Source organism: Macaca thibetana, chromosome 7, assembly GCF_024542745.1.
Source record: "Macaca thibetana thibetana isolate TM-01 chromosome 7, ASM2454274v1, whole genome shotgun sequence".
Taxonomy (NCBI): Eukaryota; Metazoa; Chordata; class Mammalia; order Primates; family Cercopithecidae; genus Macaca; species Macaca thibetana.
In genome coordinates, this window is record NC_065584.1 from 77,214,821 (window position 1) to 77,227,120 (window position 12,300).

Consider the following 12,300-nt stretch of genomic DNA (forward strand, 5'->3'; position numbering starts at 1 on the left):
ACTACCCTTCTTTTTTTTTTTTTTTTTTTTTTTTTTTTTTTTTTTTTTTTTTTGAGACGGAGTCTCGCTGTGTCTCCCAGGCTGGAGTGCAGTGGCGTGATCTCGGCTCACTGCAAGCTCCGCCTCCCGGGTTCACGCCATTCTCCCGCCTCAGGCTCCCAAGTAGCTGAGACTACAGGCGCCCGCCACCACGCCCGGCTAGTTTTTTGTATTTTTAGTAGAGACGGGGTTTCACCATGTTAGCCAGGATAGTCTCGATCTCCTGACCTCGTGATCCACCCGCCTCGGCCTCCCAAAGTGCTGGGATTACAGGCTTGAGCCACCGCGCCCGGCCCAAACTACCCTTCTTAAAGCAGGTGGCATCTTTTTTACTACGGTTCAGGCAATAAACGCTATTCTGTCACAGCTGCCACATGACCAGGTCTTCTCCTGTCTAAAAAAATAAGGCCTTAGTTATATCTTAACAGGACAATGTATCTGCTACCTTATGTGACAGAGCAATTAAACTCTAAGATTCTAGACAGGACCCACGCAGAGGAACATGGTAGAAAGAACACCACACTTGAATCATACATTTTGTGTTTGAACTCCTGGCTCTGCCTTGTGTCCAATGGAGATGATAATACTTACCTATTAGGGTTCTTACACGCAAAGTAGAAGAAGTCATTTGATGGCGAGAAGGAAGGGTGAAAGGAACTCAGAAAGATCAGAAGTTTCTGAGACCAAGAAAGACCATAAAGTTTCTAGGTCCCTAACTGTTAATGGTGGTTATCCCTGGGAAGAGAGAATGGGTAGGGGCTTTTTCTTTTAATTTCTTATAAATTTTGGCATCGTTTGAATTTTTTTTACAATGAACAAAATTTTGTACTTAAAATTTATTTGGCACATATATTATACCTCAATAAAAAGTTTCTTAAAAGTTTACATTATATTCTTTGGAAAATCATCCAGGAGACAGATAAGGATGGCTGTTTCTCAGGTCTGGTAGACCTGGGGTCTAGGGTGAAAGGGAATCTTTTAGTAGATCTACTAGAGATGCTAATGGGACACCAGACAGTAACTCAAAGTCATATGAGGAAATAAAAACACCAGTAAAGGTAACTACAGAAGCAAATATATAAGCCAGTAGTATTACTGCACTTTTGGTAATTCTCTTTTTTCTATATGATTTAAAAGAAAAACACGTAAAATAAATATAAAGCAATGTTATTGGGCACATTATGTATAAATGTAAAATGAGCAAAAAATATAAAAATGTAATTTGACACAATAACATTTAGGAAGAAGGATGAGATAAACAGAAGTGTAATTTTTGTATACTATGAAAGCTAAGTGGGTACCAATTCAAACTAGGTTGTTATAAGCTTAAGATATTAATTGTAATCCCCAAGATAGCCACTAAGAATATAACTAAAAAATACGTGCAGAAAAGGTAATGAGAAGGGAATCAAAATGGTACACTACACAAATCAAGTAAACAAAAGGCAATAATGAAAGACATGAAGAACAGAAAAGATATGACATATAGAAAACAAATACTAAAATGGCAGAAATCCTTCCTTAACAGTAATTAAATGTAAATGAATTACACTCTTCAATTAAAAGGCAAAGGTTGACAGAATGAATTTTTTTAAAATCCATACATACACTATCTACTAGAGTCAAGCTATAGATCACAAAACACAAATAGATGGAAAGTAAAAGGACAGAATAAGATACTTCGTACAAACAGTAATCAAAAGTAAGCTTGGGTGTTTATACTAATATCAGACAAAATAGGTTTTAGGTTGAAGATTGTTAAAGGACTCAAAGGACAATAAAGACTGACTAAAAAGCTCAATCCATCAAGACATGACAATTATAGAAGACATGACATCAAGAAGACATGACAATTATAAACACAAACCCACCTAATAAGAGCCCCAAAATATATGAGGCAAAATTTGACAGAAATGAAAGGAGAAATAGTTTAGACTTAACAGACAAATACACCCTACAACAACAGAATGAAACATTCTTCTCAAATGCACGTGGAACAATATCCGTGGACAGATCATATGTTAGACCACAAAATAATACATTTTACAAGACTGAAATCACACCAAATATCTTCTCCAATGACTACAGAATGAAACCAGGAATCAGTAAGAAAAGGAAAACTGGAAAATTGAGAAACATATGCAGATTAAATAACACAACTTTAAATAGACAAAAGGTCAAAAAAGAAATCACAAGGGAAATTAGAAAATACTTAGAGATAAATAAAATCAAGCCCCCAAACAGTATCTCAACTTTATGCCCAAAGAAACTAGAAAAAGACCAAACTAAACCCAAAGCTAGCAGAAAGAAGGAAATAATTTAGAGTCCAGATAATGTAACAAAAAATTTTTAAATTGAGAATCAATGAAATAAAAATTGCTTGAAAAGATCGACAAAATTGAAAATGGTTAGATGATCCAGAGAAAAAAGAAGACTCAAATTACTAAATCAGAAGAAATCAAAGTGGGACACTGCTACAGACCTAATAGAAATAAAAAGAATTAAATGGGACTACTATGAACAATTGTACTCTAAGAAGTTAGTTAACAAATTAAAACAATAGGTTAAATAAACAAAAGTGACAAGAAGAAATAGAAAATTTCAACAAATCTACAAACGAGGGATTGAATCACTAATGAAAAATCTCCCAACAAATAAAAGTCCTAGCCCAGATGGGTTCACTGGTGAACCTTATTAAATATTTTTTTTTGTATCCCCCCCCGAGATGGAGTCTCACTCTGTCGCCCAGGCTGGAGTGCAGTGGCGCTATCTCGACTCACTGCAACCTTCGCATCCCAGGTTAAAGCAATTCTCCTGCCTCAGTCTCCTGAGTAGCTGAAACCCTACTAAACCTTTAAAGAAAAATTGGCACCCATTCTTTCTCAAACCCCTCCAAAAGATATGAGGACACTTCCCAACTCATTTTATGAAGCCACCAATACCCTGATACCAAAGCCAGAAAAAGACATCACAGAAAAGAAAACTACAAGCCAGTATCTGTTATGAACATAGATGCATATATCCTTAACAAACTGCCAGCAAACTGAATTCTGATAAAGAAAATTTTGTACCACAACCAAGTGGGATTTATCCCAGAAATGCAAAGGTGGTTCAACATATGGAAATCAATCAATATAATGTAGCATTTTAATTGAGAAAAAGGAAAAGGTCACATGCTCATCTCAATAGATGCAGAAAAACATCTGACAAAATACAATACTCAATGATAAATACACTCAAACATTTAGGAATATAAGGGAACTTCCTCAGCATCTATGGAAAAACCTGTAATTAACAAAATTATTGGTGAAAGACCGCACACTTTCCACCTAAGATCTGTAACAAAACAAAGACACACACTTCCACCACTTCTACTCAACACTGAACCAGAAGATCTATTCAGAATACTAAAGCAAGAAAGCAAGAAGTAACTCTATTCAAAGAAAGCATGATCTTATATGTAGAATTTCCTAGAGAATTCATGAAAAACTGTTAGAGCTACTAAACGAATTCAGCTAAGTTACAGGATGCAAGATCAACACGCAAATATCAGTTGTATTTCTATACAACAATGAACGATTCAAAAAGGAAATTAAGTAAACAAATCCAGTTACAATAGCATAAAAATTACTTAGTAATAAATTTAACGATGGTGGTGCAACATTTGTGCACTGAAAACTACAAAACAGTGCTGAAAGAAATTAAAGAACCCTAAATAAATGAAAAGACATTTTGCATCCATGGGTTGAAAAACTGTGTCACTAAGATGGTTATACTCCCCAAAGCAATTTATAGATTTAAAACAATTCCTGTCAAAATCCCAATGGCCTTCTTTGCAGGAATGGAAAAGTTAAGCCTAAACTGCAAGGAATCCTGAATAGTAAAAATGATCCCCAAAAAGAAAAAGCTGGAGGATTCAAATTTTCCAATTCCAAACTTACTACAAATCCACAGTAATCAAGACAATGTGGTACTGGCACAAGGACAGACATACACATCAATGGAAAAGAAGAAAGAGTAAATAAATAAACTCACATTCTCTATAGTAAACTGATTTTCAATAAGGGTGCCAAGACCACTAAATGGGAAGAAAACAGTCTCTTCAACAAATGGTCCTGGGACGACCAGATAACCATGTAAAAAGGAATTAAGTTGGCCAGGCGCGGTGGCTCACACCTGTAATCCCAGCACTTTGGGAGGCCGAGGCAGGCAGATCACGAGCTCAGGAGATCGAGACCATCCTGGCTAACATGGTGAAACCCAGCCTCTACTAAAAATACAAAAAAACTAGCCGGGTGTGGTGGTGGGTGCCTATAGTCCCAGCTACTTGTGAGGCTGAGGCAGGAGAATGGCATGAACCCAGGAGGCGGAGCTTGCAGTGAGCTGAGATTGCGCCACTGCACTTCAGCCTGGGCAACAGAGCGAAACTCCATCTCAAAAAAAAAAAAAAAAAAAAAAAAAAAGGAATGAGGTTGAACCCCTACCTCACACGCATTAAAAAAATCAACTCGAAATGGATCAAGACCTAAATGTAAAAGACGAACTATAAATCTCTTAAATGAAAATCTAGCGGTAAATTTTCATGACCTTGTATTTGGCAATGGTTTCTGAGATATGACGCCAAAAGCATAAGAACAAGAAAACAATAAATTGAACTTTACCAAAATATAAAACTTATGCATCTAATGACAATCTACAAAATGGGAAAAAATATTCAGAAATCATATAACCTGATAAGGGTCTAGTACCTAGAATACATTAGAAACTCTTACAATGCGACAATAAAAAGACAAGTAATCCAACTTAAAAATGAACAAAATATCTGAATAGACATTTCTCCAAAGAAAATATTCAAATGGCCAACAAGCACATGAAAAAAAGCTCATTATATTAGTGATAGGTAAATCAAAGCCACAATGAGATACCACTCCGTGTCCACTACGGTACTATAATAATTATTTTTACAAACTAAAATAGTAAGTGTTAACGATGATACGGAGAAATTAGAACCCTTACATATTGCTAGTGGGAAAGTGAAATGATGCAGCAAGGACGGAAAACAGTTTGGCAATTCCACAACACATTAAACAAGACTACCATATCACCCAGCAATTCCACCAGGTATATAACCAAAAGAATTGAAATGTTTCAATTCAAACAAAAACTTGCATACATATATTCATAGCAGCACTATTCACAAAAGATATCACAAAGGTCAATACTTTATTTGTGATAACTAAAAACTGTAACAATGGTATATGGATAAAACAAACTGTGGTATATTCATACAAGAGAATACATTTACTAAAACTCATTGCACTATACCCCTAAAATGGATGACTTTTATTGCATACAAATTGTATACCAGATACTTGTTTAAAAGTTAACAATTTTTATTTAAAACAAAAAGATAAGTGTAAGATAAAAAGCAGTGGCTGGGCACAGTGGCTCACGCCTGTAATCCCAGCACTTTCGGAGGCCTAGGCGGGCAGATCACTTGAGGTCAGGAATTTGAGACCAGCCTGACCAACATGGCGAAACCCTGTCTCTACTAAAATCACAAAAATTAGCTGGGCGTGGCGGCGGCTGCCTGTAACCCAGCTAATCGGGAGGGTGAGACAGGAGAATCACTGAAACTGGGGAGGCGGAGGTTGCAGTGAGTCAAGATCGCACCACTGCATTCCAGCCTGGGCAACACAGTGAGACTCCATATCACTCACACACACACACACACACACATATACACACACACACAAGCAACAAAGTTACAAGTTTACATTAAGTTATAAATATACAATTAGTCCTCAGGAAACAGGAGTCATCCTCCCCCACCCTGCCACCCATTGGCTCCATATGTCCATTTTCATGTTTCTTCATGATTCCACTGTCATAGCAACACATAAGATCTTTCCAGCTTGGCTTCCAATAGTCTTGTGATATCCTAACTCCAAAATTAAGATATCACATGAATGGTCTAGCCTGCATCAGTTAGGCAGCTCCGATATAAATACTTGTACCACTTTTGTTGGGGGAAGTGGTATGGGATGGGCTTTATGTTCCTTAGACCAACCCTACCCACTGGTTGTGAGAATGATGTCCCTACATTGTTGGACAGGTTTTTAAAGAAAAGCTACGGGCAAGGAGATTAGGTAACTGTCTTAACTGTTCAAACTGAAAAGGAAAAGTTTTCTGTTTTTTAATTCCTAACATTTTGAATTAAGATACTTCTTATTACACCTAACATATACCACTCTTATAATTTAAAAAAAAACAAAACAAAACTGTACCAAGAGGAAGTTAAATATCTTAAAAATCATTTTAAAAGTTATTAAATCTTTTGGTGCCTCAGTTTCTTCATCTTAATATAGAGATAATAAAATGGTTGTGCGGATTAAGTGAGAAAATATGTATAAAGCATGAATTAAATTCATGAATATTAACAAACATTGCTCCTGATTTTTTCCCACTTGAAATGTCTTCTGAGCCTATAATTTCAATACTTATTTTTCCATATTAAGTTTATAAACCATATGCTATCACTAAAATCTCTACTAAACTACAAAGAATTATATGCTATAATCTCAGAAAAAAGCCAAGCCTTCAAAAAAAAAGCAACAACTTTTTTCAGTCATTAACGCAAGACAAAATGTGTTAAATTGTTAAAATAATAAGTACTCACTAACATACACAGTTCTAGAGTATCATGACACTCACTGTTCTGCACTGTGCACTGTAGACATAAAAATTAAAAGGACAAGGGCAGTCTTGCACTATATATTTATAAGCAAATTGCACCGAGGAAGAAGCATGGCCTGGAGAAGTCTTTAAACCCATTTGAGTAAAATCTTATGGGGAAATAAAAAGGCTAATGGCTAAATATGTATAAAAAGGCCAGTGGCTAAATATGTATAAATATGTAGTAAGAGATAGATTTGGAGGATTCTAGTAGCATTGGTGGAACATCAGCAGGTTGGAAGAGAGTGGCGTAATATTATGAAGATGGTCCTTGGGAAGAGAAGTTGGTACCAGACTCTGAAGGGCTCTGTAAATAAAAAGGAAAGCTAAGAAATTTGAATTATATATGGTAGACAATGGGAAGCCATCAGAGATTTTTATGGAGCAACATCTGGAAGGAGACTGAAGAGAGGCAAGAAATACTACTTTTTTAAAAAAGCATAAACTTTTGAGTTAAATCTAATTTCCGACTTCAGTTCCAATGTGTTATTAGTTGTGTGAGAACAAATTACTGAGCCACTCTTAGCCTGTTTTCTTATTTAAAGATAATAACTACCTCAGCAATAATGTAAAGATTAATGAATGTATGTGATGCAGTTTTTACAGTTTAGTAACTCAATGTAATTGGAGACTTATGTATCATTTGCTATGTGGCACACACTATTCTAAGGTCTTTGTATATATTAACTCATTCAACCCTCACAATAAATCTACAAAGTAGGTAACCTCATTATATGGTAAAGGGAAATGAAGCACAGAGAGGTTAAACAGCTTGCTCAGGGTCACCTAGCTATCAAGTGGTGGAGATGGGCTTCAAACCAAGGCAATCTGGCCCCAGTTCCAGGTCTTTAATCAACACATTATAATGCCTCTCTAGGACAGATCAAATCAGTGTTTTTAAAACTCACAGAATTTTCTAACCTTTCAGTTAAACATGCAGACTCTTCAAGGTCATCCTCCAGATCTACTGATTCGGAATCTGACGTCTGGAGTGCAGGAATCAGTATTGAACAAATCCTTCAAGGTAATGTATACAATAAATTCTGAAACTCACTGATTCAAGAAAGAGCAAAAATTCAATGAAAATAATACAGGTAGAAAACAAGGAAAGAGATTAGGATATAGCGATCCATTTTTAAAAATTACCATTTGTTGACAGCAAATATGAATTGAGCAGAAAGGCTAAGAGAAATATAGCCAATGTCTTTGTTACAAAGACCATATGAAAAATGCTCATATTTTAACTATCCTAAACACCGAGTATTTACATCTATTCTTCCTGGCTAACACTTAAAACAAAAGTTCAATAGCAGGAAGAATGGGTGTGCTGGAATAGCCAGCATGGGAGGAAGGAATGTCTTTATTCTGATTATTATGAAGTCCTACTTTTAAAAAGATATTTATACATTTACATGGTACAATATCATGGTGTTAAAATCTTAAAAGGAACTTAAAATATCTTTTAGTATTAAGCTACACAAAACTGACGATTTTTAATAAAGATATAAAACTTGTACACATTTAAAGTTCCCATTTATAGTTTACACTTATGGCACACTTTTAAACCATTCCAGAAGGCATGACTTTACTACTGGGTTAGACAGAGTTCCATATTTCAGATAGTTCATTATTAAAAATAAAAAAGCCCAAAATAATAAAACCCAAAGAAAACAGATGCTCAAAGCATTAGTGGATTACTTCCAAAAAGACTCCATAATAACCCAGTTGGCCAATGAATGAGGGAGGCGAAAAGGCAGGGCGGTGGAACTAAACCTTATCCCTATTGTTTGCAAACTAAGACCCTAGAGAATCACCACCGCTGTTACTATAGCCGGTTTAAATGAGCAAGAGTCTCGGATTTTTGCGGTACATGAAAAATGTCAACCGTGAAAGAAAAATATCCGGGTTTTAAATACAAAGGATACTCGAATTTCAGTTTAAATGCCACCCAGGCATTTCAAAGACTGTCACTTCCCTGCAGTCCAGAGTTAATCAAGGTTGTCCGGGTATCTCTCTTAGTAGGAACTCGGAGCCACGTAGAGCATCTTTTCATTCTAAACCTGCCCCAATCTTCCATCTTTCATAAAAAGAGATTTGTTTAAACGTGGCAACGCTTTCACAATGAGATTTAACGACTGTTGAAGCTTCAGCATTCAAGTCGAATTGGTGGGTATAATAAACTACGGGTTAAAAAAAAAGCCACGGAGGATGCGTATAAACAAGGTTTACTCTTGGGGGACCGGCAGGGCCTCCGAATCCTCAACACTGAGGGCTGGCTGGTGTGCGCAACAGTCGAGAGCGCTGATCGGCAAACGCCCCCAGTGCCCCGAATTCCCAAAGTCTCCAGGCCCGGACCCAGCACCAGACGTCCCCCAAACCACTGCGAGGCCCCTGCTGCGCCGTCCGGCCTCCTGACACCCTCTCCCACCCCACGGTCCCGCTTCTCACTCTGGAACGCTCTGCGTCTTCCCGTTCCCCATTTACTCACCAAGGCGAGCTGGACAGAAGTTCCAGAGCGTCAGTGCCACTTTTCCCGGCCCGCTCTGCGTGACCGCACGCCGATCGCGAGCAGCCACATTCAACGGCCCACAGGATTCAAATTCGCCCACTTCCGCTCGCAAACCCGGAAAGAGCGGTCAGCCCCGCCCCCGGGGGCGGAACCCTAGGAGGTGCTAGTTGTGGGGAAGGGCCCTTGCGCTCCTGTCCTGCTGCCCGGTGGTAACCTGGCTGTGTCGCCTTGGCTTGTTTGTTTTGTCTGGTCTCTCTCCCTGTTTAGGAGCTCAGAAAAACGCCGGGCGCGGGGTCGTTGTTTCCGCCTATTTGCTCTTGAGGGAATTCTCTTGTTTCCGAAGTGGACAGAGATGTGCTGAAGTTTCGTCACCTTCGAGGAATGGGGCTAAGGAAACCACGAACCGAGCCGGAAGGGTTTTATCTTTCCCTTCATCCTCGAGGAAACAGCAGCAGCATCAAGAAGGAAAACAAACCAACCCTCCAAATACTTAGTGCAGCCTTTCCTGGGCCTCCTCAGTCCTATCCCGGCACAGTCAGGGCTTTTAATTTCTTTCTGTCCCGGGTTTGGGGAAAACAAAAAGCCAAGTTCACCCGTATTCAGCCAAAAGTTCAAAATAAATGGTCTGACCAGTTCCTGGTCTCAAATAAACTATTTGATGGTAAGTGTTAGAAGGCAATAAATTTTATTTCCTCCCTCTGATAAGGGCTCACTTGACGAGATTATTAAGTATTGTCCCGTGAGATTATTGAAACTACAGTATCTTTTCCTTTATCGAGGACAACAGTGTATCTTTCATCCAAAACCTCTTAAGCTTCTGAAGAGACGTCTATCTGGGAGCTTCCAGAAACTAAAGGAAGGACTGGAAATGCACTAAATAACTCTGACCTTTATGGCTGCGATTGATGTTGGCACCAGATCATCCTCACATCTAATAGCATTGAATTACCTAAACGGATCAGTACAAACCAAACCATGACAGCATACCTTTAGCCTTTGTCAAAAATATAGTTTGAAAGGTTTACTAGATTTCTGGGAACCTGCACAGGGGGTGTGGAAACCGTTAACTGATGTACTGTTTTTAACAGTGGAAGATAGAAAAGAACCTGTGTCTACAAATAAGGGGTTAAATACATGTAAGTTTTGATACTTTAGCATCTAATATACTGACACTGTGGGCACTAAAAGTAATGAAGTAGATCAGCAGGTACTGAAATGAAATATTGAAAAAAGTTTAAGAAGGACTGTAGTATCCTTTGAAAGTATATGTGTGTATATGGTGTACAAAGTTTGGGGATGGATTCATAAGCTGTAAACATCTCTGGGAACGGGACTGGTAAATAGGAGTAGGAAGAGATGGAGAACTTTTACCTTTCACTTTATCACCAGTTGTATTTTTAAGATAATAAGTTTTTTTTTTTAATTTCACAATTTTGTTCTTTAAGGAAGATTGTTAGAAACTGAATATATTCTAGTTACAAAATCAGGTTTAATAAGCATATAAATTTCTAATGTTTAGATAGTCTATGTCCATTCATTCATTCAGCAGTTCTTTCTACACTTACATATAATGATTTGACCACACATTTTGTCATTCATGATATATTGTATTATTTTATGTTCCACATATCTAATATGACCCCGTTAAATATATTGCTCCTTGAAGTTTCTTGAAGGCAGAAACTATGTCATATATTTTCCTAGGTCTTTCATAATTCTTGGCACCTTCCCACCATTAAGTCTTATCCTTCACAGGAATTAAATTCTCAAGTTGACCTGTACACAAAAGTTAAAAATGCCCTGGAAAAGTCACCCAAAAGATTATACATATATCTGATTTTCTTTATACAACTCCATGGGCAAGGTCTTTTTTATATATATATATAATTAGTTTGTCGCCTGAGTTCTCCTTGGTCAGTCCTTCTCTACAACCCTTAATGAATTCTTCAATTTCTTCCACTAAAATGTTGTCAAAGTCATTATCACCCCGCAGCCTGGCTATCACTTGGAATAATGAGATTCAGTTCTCATCAGTGGTGGAGAGCCCTGTAAAGTCATTCACATTTTTTCCCCATAAGATTAGCCAGGCTTAATTGTATTAATTGTCTAGGGCTAGTGTTCACTCAGTGGCCTATCTGGTTATTTGTACTATTTAAAATGTTGTTCTTTCTTTCACCCAGAGTGAGTATAGGTGATTTTGAATACAAACAATATTCAAGTAATGTTACAGCATTTCGTGAAAAAAAAAGATCTTCAATAAACACCCATTGACTAAATGAAAGAGCCTGAGTAAATACAACTTACGGACTTTTGAAAGAAAATATTCATTGCAGGATATACTTAAATCTAACAAACCTGGCCATCAGACCGGGCATTCTGTGAGCTTATAAACATTTTAAATTAAGTGAAATTAACATAAGTATTCCACTTAATACATGCTGCAAAAAATGAAGAATAAAACTAGGAATTTTATTCAGTCTCTGATAATCCCTCAGTAATGTGAACTAGGTGAGAACTGAATTTTTAGAAAATTTGAGTCATAGCTAATGTAACCTGCTCTCTTTCCTGCTTTCCTCTTCATATTCAATCCATATACAGCAGAAAACAAGACAAAAACACTTCTGGGACCAAGGGTCATCAATTTTACATGGAAGAAACAACATAAACTGCTTTGGCAGAAGAGTTCCTATAATCTACGCTGAAAGATTTTTACCGCAACCACATGAGGAACAAAAATGATAAAATGTGTAGAAATTTAAAGAAAATTCACAAAACTAAATTGGAATTCGATTTAATTTAAAATAATTTTAAAATTTTAAATATAGTTTTAAAAAATTTTATTTAAGAAAGATATAGAACCTGCTACTTTATAATTTGAGAACATAAGTGATTTCAATGTTCATATAGGAAAATTAATATATAAGAATTGTTAAGACATATTAGAAAAAGAAAACAGAGGTTGGGAGTAGACAATTTGTCTTACTAGATAGTAAAAACTTACCACAAAGTTGCTACAA

General features: G+C 37.0%; 1 protein-coding gene across 3 annotated transcripts in view; it reads right to left on the bottom strand.

Moving 5' to 3' along the window:
- G2E3 (G2/M-phase specific E3 ubiquitin protein ligase) overlaps positions 1 to 9,407 on the bottom strand; it is a 59,933-nt gene extending 50,526 nt beyond the window's left edge. Inside the window, exons 1-2 of one of the 3 annotated variants that reach the window (XM_050797840.1) lie at positions 9,263 to 9,381; positions 7,696 to 7,791 (exon numbers count right to left, since the gene is read on the bottom strand). The gene's annotated coding sequence lies outside the window, so the exon portion shown is untranslated. Of the gene's footprint in view, positions 1 to 7,695; positions 7,792 to 9,262 lie in introns of all 3 variants that reach the window. The other 2 variants (XM_050797838.1, XM_050797842.1) reach the window with 2 other exon arrangements.
- Between the last annotated feature and the right edge of the window lie 2,893 nt (positions 9,408 to 12,300).